This window comes from Protopterus annectens, chromosome 2.part2 (assembly GCF_019279795.1).
Source record: "Protopterus annectens isolate FY-2018-M chromosome 2.part2, PAN1.0, whole genome shotgun sequence".
In the NCBI taxonomy this organism is placed as follows: Eukaryota; Metazoa; Chordata; order Ceratodontiformes; family Protopteridae; genus Protopterus; species Protopterus annectens.
In genome coordinates, this window is record NC_056730.1 from 711,666,381 (window position 1) to 711,686,678 (window position 20,298).

Genomic DNA, 20,298 nt, shown 5'->3' on the forward strand with positions numbered 1-20,298 from the left:
ATCACTTTAGTTGCAAACAATTTACATCACAGACACCATTGAAACAACTGTAGTTGTAAACATTATAAATCACTTGGCAATAATCTAGTCATTGTCAGTTAAGCATTATATAGCTAATTCAAATCCTGCCTCTTAAATTCCGTTCCTGCTTTGCATATATTTTTCCCACAATTCCCATGTTTTTCTATGTAGTTTTGCTCCTTCCCTTTTCTAAATATCCCCATTCCAATTGTTTTATCTGTGTTACTATATTCACTACTTCTAGTAAATTGGTCTAGACTTTGATTTCCATTTTCTAGTAATTGCTTTTTTGGCAGCCACCATAATTTAGACTCTACAAGGCTTTACTATGTCTAGGCAATTCCGATTCTGTAGTACAACTCAAAATCATCTCCCCAGTTAGTCCAGTCTGCCCACCCAGCATCTACGACAGACCGGCCCGCAGGGAATCCCAAATGTCTGCCAGCTCATCACGCCTCTAAAACATATGTTCCCAGCTACCTCCTTCCTGCCCGTCACACCTCCAGCATTTGCCATCCACCTTAGGAAAAATTCTTGGAGTCTACTTGGGGTATAGAAATACCTATGTAAACATTTCCAGGCAAAGATCTTAAATCTTCTAGACTTTGTTGCATATTTGGGAGATATACATATATCCCCCATTGTCTCTTTGTGAATTGCTTATCCAGTCTCTCTTCCCAATCCTTTCTAAGCTCCTCTGATTCTTGTAATTATCCTGCAGTATTTCATATGCTGTACTAATTATTCCGTTTTTAACGGCTGCTGGCTTCAGAATTTTATTCCTGGAGAATTAAATACATTTTAGATGCAGAACAAGCTAAGGAGGAAGTTAAAAATAAAAAAGGTTTATCCAGCAAAAAGTGAGCTAACAACCAAATGGGGACTCTGCCTTACATTCTTCTAACAATAAAGCTCCTAGAGAGACTTTGCCAATGAAATCTTTTCCAATGTTCAAAAGGAAAATGCTTGAGACAGAAGAAAACACACACACACACACACACACACACACACACACACACACACACACACACACACACACACACACACACACACACACACACACAGACAAGCTAGAAGATTCCAGAGCACATTAAACTTGAATCAGAGTCTGTTGGTATATGAGGATGAACAGGAAGAAAACTGGCATCACTGAAATTAGTAAATAAATGGGAGACTATAAAGCATCAGTCATGTTTATGAAGTATGGCTTTGCAAGAAAGAGGCTGAAAAAGACTGGACTTTTGTTAATTTTGTTAAACTTGTGAGTGAATTGTAAAGCATGTACACTATTTTTGTCATTACTGTTTACTGGGACACCAAATGTGCACTGAAAGGAAAAAGAGCAACTGTATTTAAAACAATTTTTTTTATTTTTAACAATATATAAAGAAAACATTTCCTGATATAAATTACATGCTGTGCAGTAAAGCAGTTTTGTGTGTGTGATTAGTGGTATTTTAAATGTGGGGTGTCTTCATTGACTGTATGTGTTAAAGTTATAAAGGTAAATTAGGTCAATAAGAAACATAGGCTTTACAATATAACAAAAGAAGGTCTGGACAAAAGCAAGTATATGTTAATAGGCTGTGATCTTTAGCTGCTGGGGTGAGGTGGGTTATAAAAGTACATTGATTATAATATATGTAGAACTAAAATTATTTCTCTTATTCTTACAAGGGTGGTTATCTAGAATAATGCCCCTGGCTTAAGTTATAAACAAGTGTTTTTGTAAGCAAGTTAGCTTTGAAAATGAGACCAAATCATGAAAATCATTAAAAATGCTAAGTTTTTTACGTCTGCAAAGATAGCTTGTTTTTTTTTTTACATTAGCAAATGTTCAGTGGGAGTCGAGAAATCTGTACCTGAAGGTATTTGTACTTTGTGTTCTGAGAGAAATTTATAAACATTCATTTGACTATCTTTATATGGAATAAGAGAGGAACACAGGCTGTATAACATGCACTTTAGCATGGGTAACCTTACTTTTAGGTTAGGTAATGCCTTTGGGTGCAGCTGTCAATTTAGGAAAATAATTTATAGAGGGCTAAACATCATTTTGAAGATGTGCGTAGTTTTGTGTGTTGTTTCTAAGTTAATATGGGGTGGAGGTGTTCTAAAATGCATTTATTTATTTTTTTTGAGGGTTTTATTAAAACAAAAAGTCTTGGAAAATGTGACCAGGGTAAACCTGGAGATGAGGAGAAACAGTATAAAAGATCAGCCTGCCAAACAGTGTGTGCCTACACTATGAGTTGAAAGTATACATAAAAAAAAAAACTGTTGTGCGTAACAGGTGGGGACAGTAACCTTTTAACATAATGGCTACACTATCCATAAAATCTTGGAACGTCAATGGTCTTACATGTATAGACAAAAATGAAAGTGTCTTGAATTATATTCAGAAATGCAGAGTGTAGATAGCAGTGCTGCAGGAGACACATTTGGAAAGATGGAGCATGTGAGTTTTGGAAAGTAATTATTTCATTATGGATATTCAGCAGAATATTGATTCTCAGTCTTTTGGCTAAGATCAAATGTAGTGAAGTACAATTGTACTAATTGCTCGAGGGGCTCCAGTAGCGATAGAAGAGGGAAAAGACAATACTGGAAGATTTGTGGTAGTAAGCGGCTATTGGCAATGGAGGAAAATTATGCGGGCATGTATTGACATTATGCCAAAAGCTGCTATTATGGAGCTTAAGAAAGGTTTGGGAGAAACAGTTGGTTTTCCACATGGAATATTACTTATAGTTGGGAACTGGAGCTTGAAGATGTGAATTCAGTCGGAGGAACAAACTAGTACTCACCTGCATTGCTCAAACTTGAACCAAAAGAAGTACAATTTATTGTTGAGCACTTTTGTTCAGTATCATACACAAAACTTCATGAAACTTCTAGTTTTTTTTTTCTTCATCTGGCCTGACTTCTGCTGTTTGTTTTTGTCAGTAGTAGAAACTTTGACAGAATTGTATTTATTATTTTCCAAGGTACCATAACTGGGCTGGGCTAGACTGAAATTGTATTCCACAGGAACATGTGCATTTAATTGAAAACTTCAGCACACCGTTAGGAATTGTTTCAGATCATACACCAATAAAAACTAAGGTACAAGTGCAAGGTTATGAAGTAAAAATGAGATACTGGCAGTTTGCTACCTACCTGTTAAAAGAGAGGAATTTAAGGAATGAGTAGTAGAAATTTGATTGCTATTAGAGAAGATAGAACTGTCTTCAGAAGTTACAGCTGTTGAGTGGGATAAATTCAAAATGGAGTTTAAAAATAGGATAGAGGTAAAAGAGAAAAGGACATTTTAAAAGGTAATAGGAATTACTAAGGGGGACTGATAAAGGTACCCCCGGGCCTCCACTGAAAATGGACATGTATCCAGTTGGACTAGCCCGGTAAACAAATGTAAAATAAATAAAATAAATAAATAAATATTGCAGAGTAAGGGGAATATCACAGAACAAGAAAAAAGGAGCAGATGCAGAATGCTAAGGAGAAATTAAGGGTGTTTCTGGATAAGATGCATAAGTTTAGAAAGATTGATGTTAAGCAAGTATTTTTTGTGAACTCCAGAGCACAAAAAACATTTAGCACAACAACTTGGACAATAGAAAGTCAGAAGGGTTGTTGGCAAACTTAGCACAACAACTTGGACAATAGAAGGTCAGAAAGGTTGTTGGCAAACTTAGGGAGCCTATAACAAGAACAATAACCAGAGAACATGTAAAGGTATTGGAGGTATTTTGGAAAGTTTGTATAAAGTGGAAAAATGTGGAGATCAAGAAGGAGCACTAATGGAAATATTTATGGAAGACCTTAATCACGCCATGGTTAGAAATAGTTGAGGCTCAACAGCTAACAGTTGAGATAAAAACAGTGATGTAAAATCAAGCTTCAAGAAAGCCTCCAGGAGTAGATAGTATTCCATTTGAAGGTAGGAGGGAATGAAGTGATACAGATCTGGGAGGTTTTGTTTAATTTAACAGCATTTTAAAAGGAGAAGTACCAACATCTTGGTGGAAAGCTGTTATGGCTGTATTACCCAAGGATGGTGAAGACACATCAGATTCACCTTCATATAGACCTATTTCAATTTTAAACAGTGATTATAAAGTGTTTCTCTACTAGCTAAAGGAGTAGCAGAGTTGCTGTAAAAATGGATAGCTATGGATCAGTGTGTTTTTTGTGGATGGGGAGGCAGACATTTCACAACTTTAATAAAACGATGAACCAGAGGGAAGCAGAATGTAAGAAAATACCACTTTTGTTGATGGGTTTTGATGCAGAGAAAGCATTCAACAAAGTAAACTGGGGTTTTATAAGTAGGACAGTGAATGCATTTGCATTCCCTTATTATACAATAATAAAGTTAATTAGGAGGATATTTGAAGGCTCAGAAATAAGAATTCAAGTGGGAAGGTTCCTCTCTGATAAGTGGTTGAACAGTGGAACGAGACAAGGATGTCCTCTTTCACCTTTATTAGAACCAATTTCAAAAAAAATAAAGGACTCGGAAATGCAAGGATGTATTTTGTATGGTAATCAAGAGTAGTTGGCTTTATTTGCAGATGATATTTTGTACCTAAATAATTCCAGAAAACAACATCTTATTGTTGTGGAACATTTTGAGAAAGTTTCAGGTGTTTTTGGGATATAAAGTTAATGAAGATGAAACAAATGCTATAGCTGTAAATTAATGTTCCCACACAGAAAGTTGTTCAGCAATACCCACATTTATTGGGACATAATAAAATCGTGTTTAGAAGTATGGATTAAAAATGCTTCTTTTGTGGCAGATAAGGATATGTGGGAAGAGATTAAACAAAATGTGGCATAAAAACTGAGAAACTGTATAATAAGATACAAGCAGTGAATGTTTTTGTCCCTTTAGTTTCATTTACGGGTTAGGCATATTTTATCAACCGGGAGAACTTGTGGACAGTAATTAATAAAAAGCTGAAGGAATGTATTTGCGAGGGCAACAGTGAAAGATCTGCTCTGGTGAAGTTTTTAGTTGAATCTAGAGTGGGAGCTTCTGTTAAAGAAGTAATTAGCAGAGTACACAAAATATTTCATGGTATCTATAAGAATCACAGAGGAGGTTAGAAAAGATTGGTAAGAGACGGGAAAAACAATTTACAAGAGAACAATGGGTGGACATGTGTATGGCTTCCAAGTGCGTAGCAAATTTTAGATTACTTAAGATTTTTGCTTGGAAGTGTTTGAATAAGTATTTATATACCCCAAACAGACCTCAAATAATTTTTCCTCAGGTGGATAGCAGGATAGTTGGAAGTGTAATGGGGAGGAAAGAAGCAACTGGGAACATGTTTTGGGAGTATAATGAACTGGCAGATTTTAAAAATTAGCTATAGAGTATTCTGCCAGAAATACTGGGTGAGCAAATGGCTAGAACTAAGGAAATGATTTTTGAGCTGAGAGAGAAGATCTGAATTGCCTAGATAAAATAAGGCTGTAAGTTTAATTTTGTTGGCTTCCAAAAAAGCAATTACTAGAAAATACTAGAAAATGGAAATCAAAGTCTAAACCAACTATATCTGAAGGATTGAATATTATAAAAGAGATGAAAGAACTGGAAGAGGGATCTTTAAAAAAGGAGGGAAAAATTACATAGAAGTAAATGGAAATTGTGGGAGCAGTACATGCAGAGTAATGTTCAGGAGGAGTGAAATTTTAAGGGAAGCCAGGAATTCAACAATTTTGTGTAATGTTGGACTGGTTAAAAGAAAGAGTGATAATACAGTGTTCATAAATGGAAAAAATGTAATATGGTAATATGGCTTGTTTTTCTTTTGCGGCATTTTATGTTTGCTAATGTCTTAAGTGATAATTTAATAGAAATCTTTTTTTAAACTTTGACTCTGTCATCTCTGCTTTTCTGCACATGGATCCTACCTATACTGTCCTGCCTCAAATGCAACAGTTCTCGAAAGGTGCTGTGTACATATCTGCCCACCTAGAAGGCAATTGACTCCTTGGCTTCTTGATTTTGTTTTCAAGAAAATTGCTTTTTTTCCTTTTGAACTTGCTCATGAGGCTTATTTAAAGTTCTTATCTTGGAATACAGTATTACTTACTGCTCCAACTTCTGCAAGAAGAGTATCTGACTAACAGGCTGTTATAATTCATTCTTATCTAGTCTTTCATAAGGATAGAATAACTTTGAGAAGAAATCCTTTTGGTACTTTTCCGTTATCGGGGCAACACTGCAGTTGCTGAGCTCCAAATTTAGTGTAAATCTAAGCGTGTCTGTAAAATGTAGAAGTTACATCTCCTTTTTTAAATATTATCCATTTAACTATGTTATACACACTCATGTTTACATTAACACTTAAAAGACATGAAAATACACTGCATTTGGAGCTCAGCAACCACGTTTAAAGTGTTGCCCCAATAACAGAAAAGTGAGAAGAAATGTATTTCTTCATATTGTGAAGAGTATGCAGCCTTTTACTTGCTCCAGACACAGAAATTCTTTAATTACACTTATTTGGCATCTTTTTAGCTGCGAAGATGCCATTGGAATCCTAGAAACAGCTGTTTTCTACTAAGTGTTTTTTTTTTTTTTTTAAAAAAGCAGCAGCTACTGCTTTCAAAGGGTTTCCTTGACAATGGAATTAAGCGTTGTTAGGAAGTTCCATTCTCTCAATGTGCCTATGACTCAAGTTTATGCTACTAATATTTTTTTTAAGTGTCCCTTATTTTCCTTCACTATTTCTGAATCTTACTGTTATTTACAAAAAAAAAAAAAAAAGCCAGTGAAATGAATGGTGTGGGGAGTGACAGAGGTGTTGCCTGTGATAGCCAATCAACTCATGAGTTGTGGACACATTAGAGCTGCATGAAGGTGATGTACAGTAACACACTTTAAAGGGAGGGAGTTAATTGCAATTTAATGTAGGGCAAATATAAGCATATTATTACAATTTTAAGAAAAAAGAAAACCTTACGTTTTTCGGATTTGCTTCATTTCGTATTTTTCATTTCTCTGTTTGGTGCGTAAGAAGAAAACACTTTAAACGCGATTGTTCAGCTCATATCCAAGACCTTAACATCTCTTTTAACGAGGTGTGTGTAAAATTTAAAAATAACTTTTTAAAAAAATATTAAGTAAAATAATTTTTACACACTTCTGGTTATATTAACACCAAAAAGACATGACAAGTAACTGGATTCAGAGGTCAGCAATCGCGTTTAAAGTGTTCCCCTGGTAACGGAAAAGAACCATCCTTTTTTTATTCCTAAATTGCTTTCATAGTTTACCTTGAGCCAAGTTGTACAGCTCCCTGATGTTCTTCGTGTTTCACTGTTGCAGTCATTACATTTGGGTAATCCTGCTGGCAGGTTGCCCTCAGTCGGCCTGAATTCCAAAGTCTTGGGTCCTGCGTCGGCCGCTGTCGCCTCTTCCCTGACGTCAGGTCGTCAGGGGTATAAAAGATGCGGCCAACGCCATTTTCTTTAGTCTTTCTTGCCGCGCGGTGCCCGAAGCAAAAGCAGTTCGCAAGTGCTGGTCGGCCGACTCCTGAGATTCTTGTGTTCGAGTTTTAAATCTGTAGTCTTCAATAAAGATAAGTACCCCGTTGGGGAAACTTTTTTCTTGCTCCAGACCGATGTCAGAAAAAGTAAATAATTGTATTTCTTGTGGAAAGCAAATACCTCATAAGGACTTTCATTCTTACTGTATTCCTTGCCTAGACCCTGATCACAATGTTTCTGGTTGTCAGTTTTGTGCTAGATTTAACCAACGCACTCTTAAGCGTCGGTATGATTTTGCTTTAAACTATTTTGGATGCCGGTTTAATTATCCAGAAGTGTTGTCGGATAGCCATCCGAGTACCGGAGTTCACAAAAAACGCAAAGAAAAGGAGAGAGATAGACAACCGATGCCCAAAACAGACAAAGCTTCTCCTAAGCCAGTCGCCGGTTCTCAGTGAGGTGCTTTCGCAGCCCTTGACGTCCGCTACTTTAGAGTCACAGGCCACTACGTACTCCCACATGGAGATGGCCATGCTGCTGGAAACTCAAGGTATTGGAGCCTCGGATGCTATTCCTTCAGATGGGTCCGGAGCCGCTGAGCAGGCACCGACTTCTGAGGGTGTATTCAGACCTAAACATCTTTACATTAAACCCACCTCAGCTTCAAGGGCAAAGACTAAAGCACCTTCTAAAGCAAAGAAACAAACTCAAGACCCACGTGGACAGGCCTCTATGCCCAAAAAACAGATGCTCAAATTGGCCGAAGACTTAATTACCTTGATCGGGGGTTCCCATCCCCATCCTGATAAGAGGCCTAGGCAAGAGACTGACTATGAATCTTCAGATCAGGTTTCTATTTCTTCTGATTCCTCTTCAGATCAGGAATATTCTCTTTCCCCCTATGAGGTTTCTGATGCTGAAGAATCTATACCTTCAGCTTCTCCTCCAGAGGACTATTCTTTTGGGGAAATCTTGCATACCATGAGGGAGCATTTCCACTGGGAGAGCCAAGATTTCTCAGAATCTAAAAAGAGGCTCAGGGATTTCCTTTTACTACCTCAACACAGGCGACTAGCCATTCCACCTGTGTTAGATATTGTAGATGTGTTTTTGGAGTCTAGTCTTACCCCTGACTCCTTACCTCCAGCCCCTGTTAAGCCTGACAGATGTTACAGGGTTCCTGACTCTCATAAATTCCTTTTTAAAAACCCTGCTGCAGACCCAGAAACTGTTTCACAGGATTCCAAAGGAGTTAAGGCTTCCGCTGCTAAAAACCCTACCCCCTCTGACAGAGATTCTAGGGCACTGGATAGATGGGGAAAAAAGGTTTACACATCTGCTACGTTGGCTATAAGGGCCTTAAACTGTCAGTTTCATATGCTCAAATATCAGCAACATGTCATGGCATTGCTTAAACAGAAAATGTTATTAAACTCTGAATGTGCATAAAACAAGGAAATGCAGGATTTATTGCATGCAGCTGAACAAGTTGGAAAGCATACTTTGCAATGTGGTTTTGATTCTTTGGGGGCCTCCTGCAGTGCCGCAGTTACGGGTTCTGTAATTAGGAGGCATGCTTGGTTAAAGGAACAAAATCTGCCTGATCATGTCAAAGTTAAATTATTAGATGCACCTTTACAGCATGATACTTTGTTTGGTGTTAAGGCAGAGGAGATGTTAAAGAAAATGGAGGACAAAGCTAAATCTATGCAAACTGTCAAAGATTATTTTGCAAGTACAGCCACCTAGGTTTAGTAGACACTGGCCTACAAATAATTGGTCCTTTCCTGTGTCAGACAGACCTCAAAGGACCAAGGCGCAAGGTTCCTACAGGTCAAAGCAATGGGGTGCTTCTACCTCCAAAGTTGGACAAGACAATTCACAATCATACAGGAAACGGTCCCATGACTTCCCCCCTGCCAACACCAAGCACTTATCTCCTGGCAGCACCCTTAGGGGGAAAATTAGCACTTTTTTTTCTCAAAATTGGCACATTATAACCCAGGACAAGTGGGTTCTAAATATCGTGTCACAAGGGTACAAGTTCCATTTCCATACCCTGCCAAAGGCAAACAGCTGGTCAGATCTGCCAAAAAATCAATGGACAGAGGCACAAAAACAAGTCTCATCCCTCATGGACATGGGGGCCATTCAACAAGTACCAGAGCAAGAGCAGGGACAAGGATTTTACTCGACTGTTCTTGGTACCCAGAAAGGACAAGGCCTGGAGACCAATACTGGACCTATCTATTCTGAACACTTTCCTAGATATATCAAAATTCAAGGTGATGACTTTGCAGCAGCTTCTGCCCATGCTGGGTAAGAACACTTGGCTGGTGACTCGAGACCTAAAAGAGGCATACCTGCATGTCCCAATCAGACAATTATGCAGAAGATACCTCCGATTCAAGGCTGGCTCAGTGCATTACCAATTCTCTGCACTGCCCTTTGGCTTATCTACTGCACCCAGTGTCTTTACAAAATGCCTGGCACCAGTAATTGCATTCTACAGACAGAGGAATACAAATATATCCTTACTTGGACGACTGTCTAATTCAAGCAGAGAACAAGGGCATTCTTCTACAGCATCTGGCATTTGTGGAAAGACTTCTAACATGCCCTAGGGTACACAGTCAATGAAAAGAAATCAAAACTAGTACCCTCTCAAGAGATAATATTCCTGGGTGCAAGCTTAAATACAACTACCCAGATGGCTTATCTCACGCCAGACAAACAAAGGCAACTGACTACCTATTTCAAAATGTTGGCAACACAGGTCCAGTTATCTGCAAGAAAATTTCTGCAGGCTTTGGGCTTCATGGCATCCTGCATCCTACTAATTCCATATGCAAGACTGCATATGAGGAAACTTCAATAGTACCTAAAACGTGTTTGGACTTAACATTGCCACAGCCTGGAAACAATGATTACTCTCATTCCATGCCTACAACAGGAGTTTCGATGGTGGGCAAAGGCTTGTCACCAAAACAAGGGACAGCCATTCACATTACCCCCAGCCAGGCAGACAGTAACAATGGATGCATCAGATTATGCCTGGGGGGCCCACATGGCAGGAAGATGCATTCAGGGCACATGGTCCTCAAACCAAATGCATCTACACATATCAATCAAAAAGAGATGCTAGCTGTTCAGAATGCCCTGACAGCCTTTAAGGACCTACTTCATCCGGGACAACTACTGATAAAGACAGACAACACCACGGTCATGTGGTATATAAACAAGCAGGGGGGCACGCATTCTTACCCCCTTTGCAGACTATCCATGACTTTGTGGGACACAGCATTAACTTACCAAGTACATCTGCAGGCACAATTCCTGCCACGAAGGAAAAATACTCTGGCAGACAAACTAAGCAGAAACTTCATGGATCCCCATGAGTGGCAGCTGGATCCACAAGTCTTCAGCTTGATAACAAGGAAATGGGGATGCCCGGACATAGAACTATTTGCCTCCCCTCACAACTCCCAGCTAAAAAGATTCTGCACAAGGATTTATCACAGACAAGCATGGAAAGTGGATGCCCTATCTTTCAGCTGAAAAAACCTATCAGTATATACCTTTCCCCCACTGCCTCTCCTCCCCAAAGTACTCCTAAAGGTCAGACAGGAGAAGTCAAAAATGATACTGATTGCCCCAAACTGGCCCCTCCAGTACTGGTTTCCAATCTTAAAGAACTTGTCTCAATGCCCAGCTTGGACCTTGCCTCAAATACCTCATCTACTGTCCCAGCAAAACAATCAGATCCTACATAGCCAACTCAGGACTTCAAACCTGGCAGCATGGCGGGTCATGTAGTCATACAAAGCACACCTTTCAGTAAAGCTGTGATGGATGTCATTTTGGAGGCCAGAAGGCCTAGTACTAGAAAATCTTATGCTGGAAAATGGAAGAGATTCTGTGCTTGGAACCAGGCACAAGGAACTGATACAGCTGTGCCAAATATCCCTCAGATTTTGCAATGCTTAACTGAGATGCTGGACAAAGGCTTATCTTTTTCATCTATTAAAATTCATGCCTCTGCTGTTTCGGCTCATTACAATACAGAGCCACCAATCTTTTCTCATCCCTTATTAAAACAGTACCTCAGAGGAGCCAAAAATGTAAGGTCTCCAAGGAGATCACCAGTGCCTGCATGGAACCTCAATTATGTCTTGGAAAAACTTACCCTGCCTCCTTTTGAGCCAGCTGCTACTGCTGATGTAAAGTTTTTATCTTGGAAAACAGCTCTGCTCTGCTCCTAGCAAGAACTTCTGCAAGACAAGTTTCAGAGCTACAGGCACTCATGGCTGTGGAATCTTTTATCATTTTTTATCCAGACAGGGTCTCTCTGAGGACAAACCCAACATTTATGCTTAAGGTGGTGTCCAGTGTAGCCCTTAACCAAACTATTCATCTGCAAACCTTTTATGCAAAACCACAGAACAAGGTGGAGAGAATTCTGCATTCTTCGGATGTACACAGACAGCTTAGATTCTACTTGGACAGAACCAAAGTTTTCAGAAAGACAGAACAATTACTAGTGGCATATGCTGCAGGATAACAAGGAAAGGCTATCTCAAAGCAGACTATTTTAAAGTGGATAGGCCACTGTATTCATTTCTGCTACTTACTCCATGGCAAGCCAGTGCCTAAGGGCATTAGGCCACATTCAACCAGAGCTGCAGCCACTTCAGCAGCCTTTCTCAGGGGAGTACCAACCAAGGCCATGTTAGAGGCTGCTACTTGGAGTTCAGTGCACACCTTTACAAAGCACTATCATCTGCCACTCTACTCTAAATCCAGGGCAGGCTTTGCACCTGCAGTTCTGCAGGGCCACATAGCTGCTCCTAATGCTGTTTAGCTCCACCCTCCCATCCGTAGCTTTGGGACTCTACCCAAATGTAATGACTGCAACAGTGAAACATGAAGAACATAGTACAGTTGTGTACACTTACCATAAATGTAGATGTTCGAGTGTATTCACTGTTGCAGTCCAGGTTTACCCACCTGCCATCCCCCTTTCTTTTGATGGAACCTAACTTTCCTTCTCTGATTTATACAACCTATGTGGTGTATTTGCTTGTAGATGAAGGTAACGTTTATATTGGTACATGTATATATATATGTATATATATATATATATATATATATATATATATATATATATATATATATATATTTTATTTATTTTACATTTGTTAACCGGGAAGGTCCGACTGGATACATATCCATTTTCAGCGGAGGCTCAGGGAGAAAAGCTCCAAGCAGATAAACATTTAAAATGCAGTATACAGTAATATTTAGCAGTTAACAAAATCAAAAGAAAAATACATATAGGTTACATATTTAAGAGAATGGTCTAAGTAAGGTAATATTTACAGAGATATTAAGCAATTTAACAAAAATAAAAAGACAAATACAAATAGGTTCCATAATGAAAAAGGTTCAAAGTAAGGTTATATTTGGATAAGAGAAAGTCAACAATAACGTGGGAGGGAAACTATAAAGGGAGAAGAAAAAAAAATTGAACATGTAGGAGAAATGAGGGTATAAGAAGAGGAAACAGGTAAAAGAAGATCATTTATAAAGAAAGAGAGGAAGAAAGAGATACATTTTGGCTACCCTTTTAGGGGGCACCTGGCATCTGGGGCAAGAAAAACTAAAGAAAATAGTGTCGGCCGCATCTTTTATACCCCTGACGAACTGACGTCAGGGAAGAGGCAACAGCGGCCGACGCAGGACCCATGACTTTGGAATTCAGGCCGACTAAGGGCAACCTGCCAGCAGGATTACCCAAATGTAATGACTGCAACAGTGAATACACACAAACATCTACATTTATGGTAAGTGTACACAACTGTACTTTTTCTGTCCAGATCCAAACAAACAAACACACTAAAACCTTCAGGAATTCTGATAAACTATTTGTTCCTTTTTACCTTCATAGGAAATAGTGTCAAAATAGAATTTTTAAATAGTTGTTGCATGCTATTGCCTTTTTGGTATTCTCACCAAACAAGACACTTTTTACACAAAGTCAGGGGCCCACTTTAGTAGAGCTTTGGCTACTCCTGTGGCTTTTGGAAAGGAGTAGACTCTATAAATATACTAGAGGCAGCAATTTGGTCATTTGTGCACATTTTCACCAAGCACTATTAGACTTTCTCTTGGTATAGAGCAGGTTTTGTTATGATTATTCTCCAGGGGCGCCTGAACTATGATCTTTCTTCCTCCTTTCTTTCTTTCAGAACTCTGGTATTCTGCCATATAGCTTAGGCTACTGCAGCAGTGATCTAAGGGTGAACATAGTACTTTGCAGATGTTCAAATAGATCTCTATCATAGTAAGAACACCAGCTGTATTTCCCCTTTTTTATGTTTTATGCAAGGTTACAGGTATTTTCCATTTTCTCTTGCTCCTAGCACATACTTAATTCGCAATGCTGTAGCCTTCCTTACTCCTGAGTAAGAAATGCTTGGCACCCTAACCAGTGAATTTATACTGTTCTCCTTGAGCTGTTCAGCAGTTATGAAGCATGGAAGGTGTTCTTAAGGTTTGGAAGCTGGCCAGCTGTCCTATCCTTATTAGGATACAAGCCATATAGCTTTGGCTGTTACAATGGTAGTCCATTCAAACATCAGCTGCTGTTTACTTGCACAACTGTACTGTCAGTCACGAATGTCAAGGGTTCAAAATCCACTTTGTTACCAAGTATGTGACTTTATTTTTTTATTTTTCCCCTTAAGTATGTATGAGTGAGTATTACAGTGTAAGTAATAAATAAACACTAATTAAAACTCCATCCTGGTGTTGCTTTCAAGTTCTACACCATTCAAATCCATGTGAAGCAAGACATGAAGAATCACTTGACTCTCTGAATGTCTGCTAATAACTGAACTAGTAGTTGGAGTGAGTGTTGAAAAGTACTTTGGCAGTTTTTTCTGGTCCTTTGCTTAACTGAGGCATTAGACTTTGGTAGTCTTGGCTTAAATGCTGTAGGTGGGAAAGTATACTGTAAAGTAGCAGCTTGTGGGACTGGGGTGGGAATCAAGTTAGTCTACTTGAAAACCCCCTTAAAATGGGGAACTGGTATTTACTGAATTTTGTTTTGTGATTTTTTTTTTTTCTTTTTAATAGTTGTCTATTTAGAAGAATGCAATTGGACAAGCAGCTGAAGATTTGTGATCCACTACATGAAAAGTTCTGATAGAGGTAAGGAGAGAAATACTTTTCCAGCAACTGGTGGATATGATTATGAGAGGAATGCTAAGTTTTCCAGAAGCATGGGAAGGGAATTATAATTTGAGGAGGGATCTTTGCTATTCCTTGCCTCTTGTATCTGGTGGGTCATGATCCAGAAGACCACATTCTAATCAGTAGTTACTTGCCTTGTGAAAACTCATTCTCCATTCTTACTGTGATGGTGTTTTGGTGGAAGTTGTGACTGATGATGGCTACTCCTATACTTATTAATAAATACCAGGAAGTGCTGAAGGTCCGCTGCTTGTCAATGTGCAGGTAACCATGCAACATGCAAGAAAGCTTGGTGGAGGTCATAGGTTGTGTATTTGATTGGGCAAGCAACATTTAACTTGGTGTACAATCACACCTCTCGACTGTCCAGAATTTTTTCAGACTGTCCAGTTTTTTACCTCATATTTTCTGTCTGTTACTCATAAAATTTTAGGGCTTTCTGGCAAATCACTGAGGACTGAAGTCACTAAATAATGACATTGGAGTACCAGACTTCATATCATTCAGCAAATGTCTGCTAATTCATAACCTATTGTTTTGCTTTTTTCCAAGTTTAAAAAAAAGCATTTTTAAACTTTTTCTGATTTTGCCACCCCACCCCCCCAATTATTTTTGTCTGTGTTCAGACTTTTTTCACCAAGAGGTTGAGATGTATGTGTTTAATGTTTGAATGTTTTTTTTTTTTTATATCCCTGATGCTGACATATTCATATACATGCATCTTGAAAAGATGCCCAGGTGTAACCTTGTTTCTGGGCAGCCCAACCATTTGGGGAAGAAAGAAGCTGTATTGGTGAGGGAAGTTAGCAAGGAGACTGGTAGATCCTCTCATGATGCTCCTTGGGATTTTTAAAAAAAAAAAAAAAGTTTTTTTTTTATTTTCAAAAAAATAACAGGTGGTGGAAAGAGACAGTGGTGGGCATTAAAGGTAGAGCCTCTCATGATTCTGCTTGGGAAATTTTCAATTGCTTTTTTACTAATTCTCAAAGAATAACTGTTGAGAGAGGTTGGGATTAACAGTAGGATACAGGATTAATTAAGGGCCCCGTATGGCAATCAAGTCAAATATTTCCATTTACTTTACGTAATCCTTGTAGCACAAATTTCTAAGCTGTCATATATTACTGTAAAGTACCTGTTGTCACACATCCTAATACAGCTGTGTTTCAGTGTAGTTATTGCTTGGATGTGCCATGGCTATACTGAAAAGTAACCACAAGAAAACGTGTAACTGCATCACCAGAACATATGCACATTTGCTGTACATGGGCCTCATTTTTGCATCCTGAGAACATTTGGAGTCTTGTTAGTTAAACATGCACTAGTACCTGTCCTTCAGCTGACGTCAAAGTGCTCAAACCTATTCAGACCCCAAATAGTCCTCTGGCATAAGAGATACTTCCAGAACCTGAGTCGTCAGTATCACAAACTGAATTCTTACATATTTAACATTATGCTAGTTAAGGTTTGCTAAAAGGGGACCCACAAAACAAAATTATCATAATTATGTACAGCTTTATTAGTCAATACAGTGGTTGAGTTGCAATATTTGAAGCAACTTATTTTCCTGAAATCTATGTTTGTAGCAGACAAGAAGACCTGACCAAGATAATTTTATATACTATGAGCCTTTTTTTTTAAACAGATCCCAGTGTAATTTTATATACTGTGAGTTTTTTTTATTAACACTTCCCAGTTTTGCTCAGCATTAAAGGCAATGATAAAGTATGAAGAGTTTGGACGACACCCTGTTATAGGAATTGCCGTTGTGTATTTCTGTATACAGGTCAGCAGTATATGTATTTCTGTATACAGGTCAGCAGTATAATCTACCACCTTATCAGAATGAACTTGAACTCCTTTTAAATGCAGAGGAATTGCTTTCACTGAAAGTAGTAAAACTTTTCCATTATGCAAAAGTGATGGCCAAAATAAGAGTGTGCCCGTGTGTGTGCGCGTGCGTAAGAGAGACCTGCAATGGGAGAAAGTTGTCCATTATGCAGATGACTTGTGTTTTAGGATGTAGTCTCCTGCATACGGGGGTTGGTGTATATCTGTCCTTCAGAAACATACAGAAAGCAATACATTATTTTGTAGCTACTGTTTCTGAAACACATTTTTGAGAAGATTGCTTCCTGCAGGTAAGCATCACCAGAATGGGTTTCTGTAAATTAATCTTGCTTTGGCATACTGTAAATGTCTGTATCTAACTTTGACATAATGACCTACACATCTCATTACCATGAATAGCCATAGTGCTAATATTCATGTTTTCCTTACCTACTGACCTTATATTTCCTTGATCTGTAAGGACTGGTCACATGCCCATGTATGTATTCATCCTTTTACAAGGGGCAGTAATTGCTTGACTACATTGTATAGCCATGAGACTTGCATGATTCTGTGATTCTGGACTTTTTTTGTCTGCAGATACTCGAGCCCGAAAAGTGATGACCTAAAATAAAGTAATTTGGCCATCTCAAAATCAGTTTTAATTTTGAATAATGTGCATTTTCTGCAGGAATAGCATCTCTTGCATGTCTGTTGTGAGGGCTCCAGCTCCACACTATCTATGGAAGTACTAGAATAAAGTCAGGGGTTGTGCATGGTCAGAGAAAGATTTTTTTTCCCAGTACTCTTTCTCCAAACTTGTATAACCTCAAAATTGGAAGTATTACTAGTTGGATACTGGATGCAACTGGGCTTGCCACCTTGCAAAAATATGATATTTGAATTTGTTTAAAATTGTCAATTTTCATGGTGTTAATGTTCTAGGATGTTATCTTTCATGTTTTTTTTTTGTTTCAGTATTTCATGTCTTTTAGTTTTTTTTTTTTTTGTCTTTTGTATTATATGATTCAGGATCTTAAAGTAGATCTTTGTACATATAAGTAAGAAAACTGAGTAAGGAAACAAGGGCTGAAAAGTCAGCATTTTAAGAATAGGAAACAGCAGGGTGCAGTGTACTTCAGCTGTAGGTATCTAGCATATAACACCATTTACAATAAGCAATACAAATAAAAGAAGCTTCACTACAAAGCATTAACTAAAACAAAACTATGAATGTCAAATGAAAGTAAGGTGATGGGCAAATATTGTAAATAATAATTTGGTTGGGGGAGAAACCCAGGAAAGTTTTTTATAAGTTGATAGCAATTATAATAGAGTGAATACTCAATGGTTCTACAAGCGGGTAACTGTAAAACTGTAATATTGCAATAATAATGGATTGTAAATGCTGGTCATGACTGAAGCTTTATGTTTAAGGAGTGGAAAAAGGGGGAGAACAAGTGAGTTAAAATTTGATTATGGCTCAGCCTCCAGCATAGGACCATGTGCACCATGCATGAGTTAAACCCTCACATTATTGTATCACATATGAAGGGATAGAATGTGGAATAATGGTTAAGGTGTTCATCTTATGGACACAAGGTGCAGGGTTTGACTCTCACATGTGGGAGATGGCTAAGCTTAAAATGGTCCACAAGGGCAGTTAGCCTAGTACTAACCTATGACCCTATGAATGAAGTCGTACTTAAAAGAACTGCAGAAGCTAGCTATTGCTCTCCACTCTTGAAGCCACTGGGGTAGTAGATTTCACAGGTGGTGAGCCTAATAAGCAAAAGCTTGCCCTCCATAAGTCTCGAGCCACAGCAGTGGAACCAGCAACAGCTCCCGAATAGGGCCCTAGTATGTCTGTATGGCATCACTAACTCTTTCAGCCAGGAGGACTCAAGTCATATAGCCAACACCATGACCATATACTTGTTCTTGAATCTAACTGATATCCAGTGTAGATCCTACAGAGCAGGAGTAAGATGTTGGCTGATACAAAACTGTGCAGACAGGTTTCTATCAGCTACAGGTGGTCAAGATCAATGTTAGGAAGTACAAGGTGAAAGGCATTGCAGTAATCCAACTGTGAAGAGACCAGGGCATGAACTATCCAAAAAGATCACCTTGAGATAAGAAGTGTTTAATCTTGGATATATTTTGAGGATGGAAACATGATGATTTAACAATGCCTGACAGTTGATTCACAGTGACATATAAGTTATGCACTCTTTCATCAAACTCAAGCTTATTCCCATCAGAAAAAATAAAATTTGGAAAGAAGGGAAGGCACCAGTCGTTTACAGTAGCATGAACTGCCATAGCCTCTGTTCTGGAACTGCTCAATTTCAACCATTTATTGGGCATGCATAAATGAATGGCTTCAAGTTAGGTCCGCAAGGGAATTCACACATGTCATATCTTTCTTTGGAAAGGAGAGGTAAATCTAGATGTCATCTGCTTAGCTGTGATTTGCCAGTACTCTCTTCTTAATAAAATCTCCCAGTGACCGTGCATAACCTTTTCGTAGCATAGCATTAAACGTAGTAATTCCTTACTATGTCTAGGCAGTTTAGATCTATATCCAAGCACAAAAGCATTATTTCTTTACTTGTAACAATTTGCACTGTCAATATTTCTGGCACAGATGAGACTGTGTAAGGATTTTTAAAATCCACTAACCCATTACATTTCCAAAAAAAAAAAAAAGAAAAAAACCATGTTCTCTGTTATCTTTCACTTTCCCATCACACTTGCTGTTGTTTGCTGTCTACCTGAATAAAAATGCAATAAAATCTGTTTGGGGGCATACAAATAGCTATGCAAACACTGCTAAGCAAAAATCCTAAACCTTCTGGACTTTGTTGCATACTGGGAAGCTGTACATATGTCCTCCCATTATTTCTTTGTATGTTGGCCCACTAAGTATCCCCCTTTTTAAACACCTTTATTGAATTATCACTTAAGACACAGACAAATGTACATTTATGTAAAAGAAAACGAACCTTATTAATGTCCCCAACTACAAACATTCTATATCACATGTATTATTACATGTATGTCATCAATCCAACTTTACCTAAATTGCTGAATTCCTGCCATCCGTTAAACCTCACAGCTCTTATAAAACATTATATGTTAAGTTGTCCATCTCGCCTTCATTCTTGCTGGATGGGTTCGGAGCCGATCCTCGGCTCCGACTCGGCCACTCTAAAAGCTCGAGAGTTGGTTCCACCGGCTCGAGGCTCCCCTTATATCCCACAATGCTAGGCGGTAATACCTCAGATCTCGTTTGCTGCTACAGTGATCGAGGTGTATTGTTTCTACCGGCTTCAGGTCCGTTCATTTAGATTAGTCTAATAGTTAATTTAAGCCCCTTTAATTTAGTTTTTACTCATTATTCCTTTAGTTGAGTGGATTTTGACCTTTCCTACTTGTTTATCCACCCTTTTTTCCTCTAGAACTTATAAGTTCTTTCCTTAGGCCTTCGGGCCCTTCCATCCCCTTTAATAGTGGAGTGTATGTGTTTTTGTAGGGTTTAAAAAAAAAAAAAAAACTAAACTTATTAGTTTAATTTTAGTTAAACCTTAGTGGATAGTGTAATCGGTGTGTTTGTGTGGTGATTACACATTTTTTCTTGAAAATGTCTAAGGATTCAAAGGTCTCAGGCTTCAAGAAGTGTGACTC

At 38.4% G+C, this 20,298-nt stretch overlaps 1 protein-coding gene across 1 annotated transcript in view; it reads left to right on the top strand.

Annotated features, from left to right (window-relative positions):
* CILK1 (ciliogenesis associated kinase 1) overlaps window positions 1-20,298 on the top strand; it is a 1,332,417-nt gene that overhangs the window by 224,018 nt on the left and 1,088,101 nt on the right. Inside the window, exon 2 of the mRNA XM_044064111.1 lies at window positions 14,662-14,736. The gene's annotated coding sequence lies outside the window, so the exon portion shown is untranslated. The remainder of the gene's footprint in view (window positions 1-14,661; window positions 14,737-20,298) is intronic.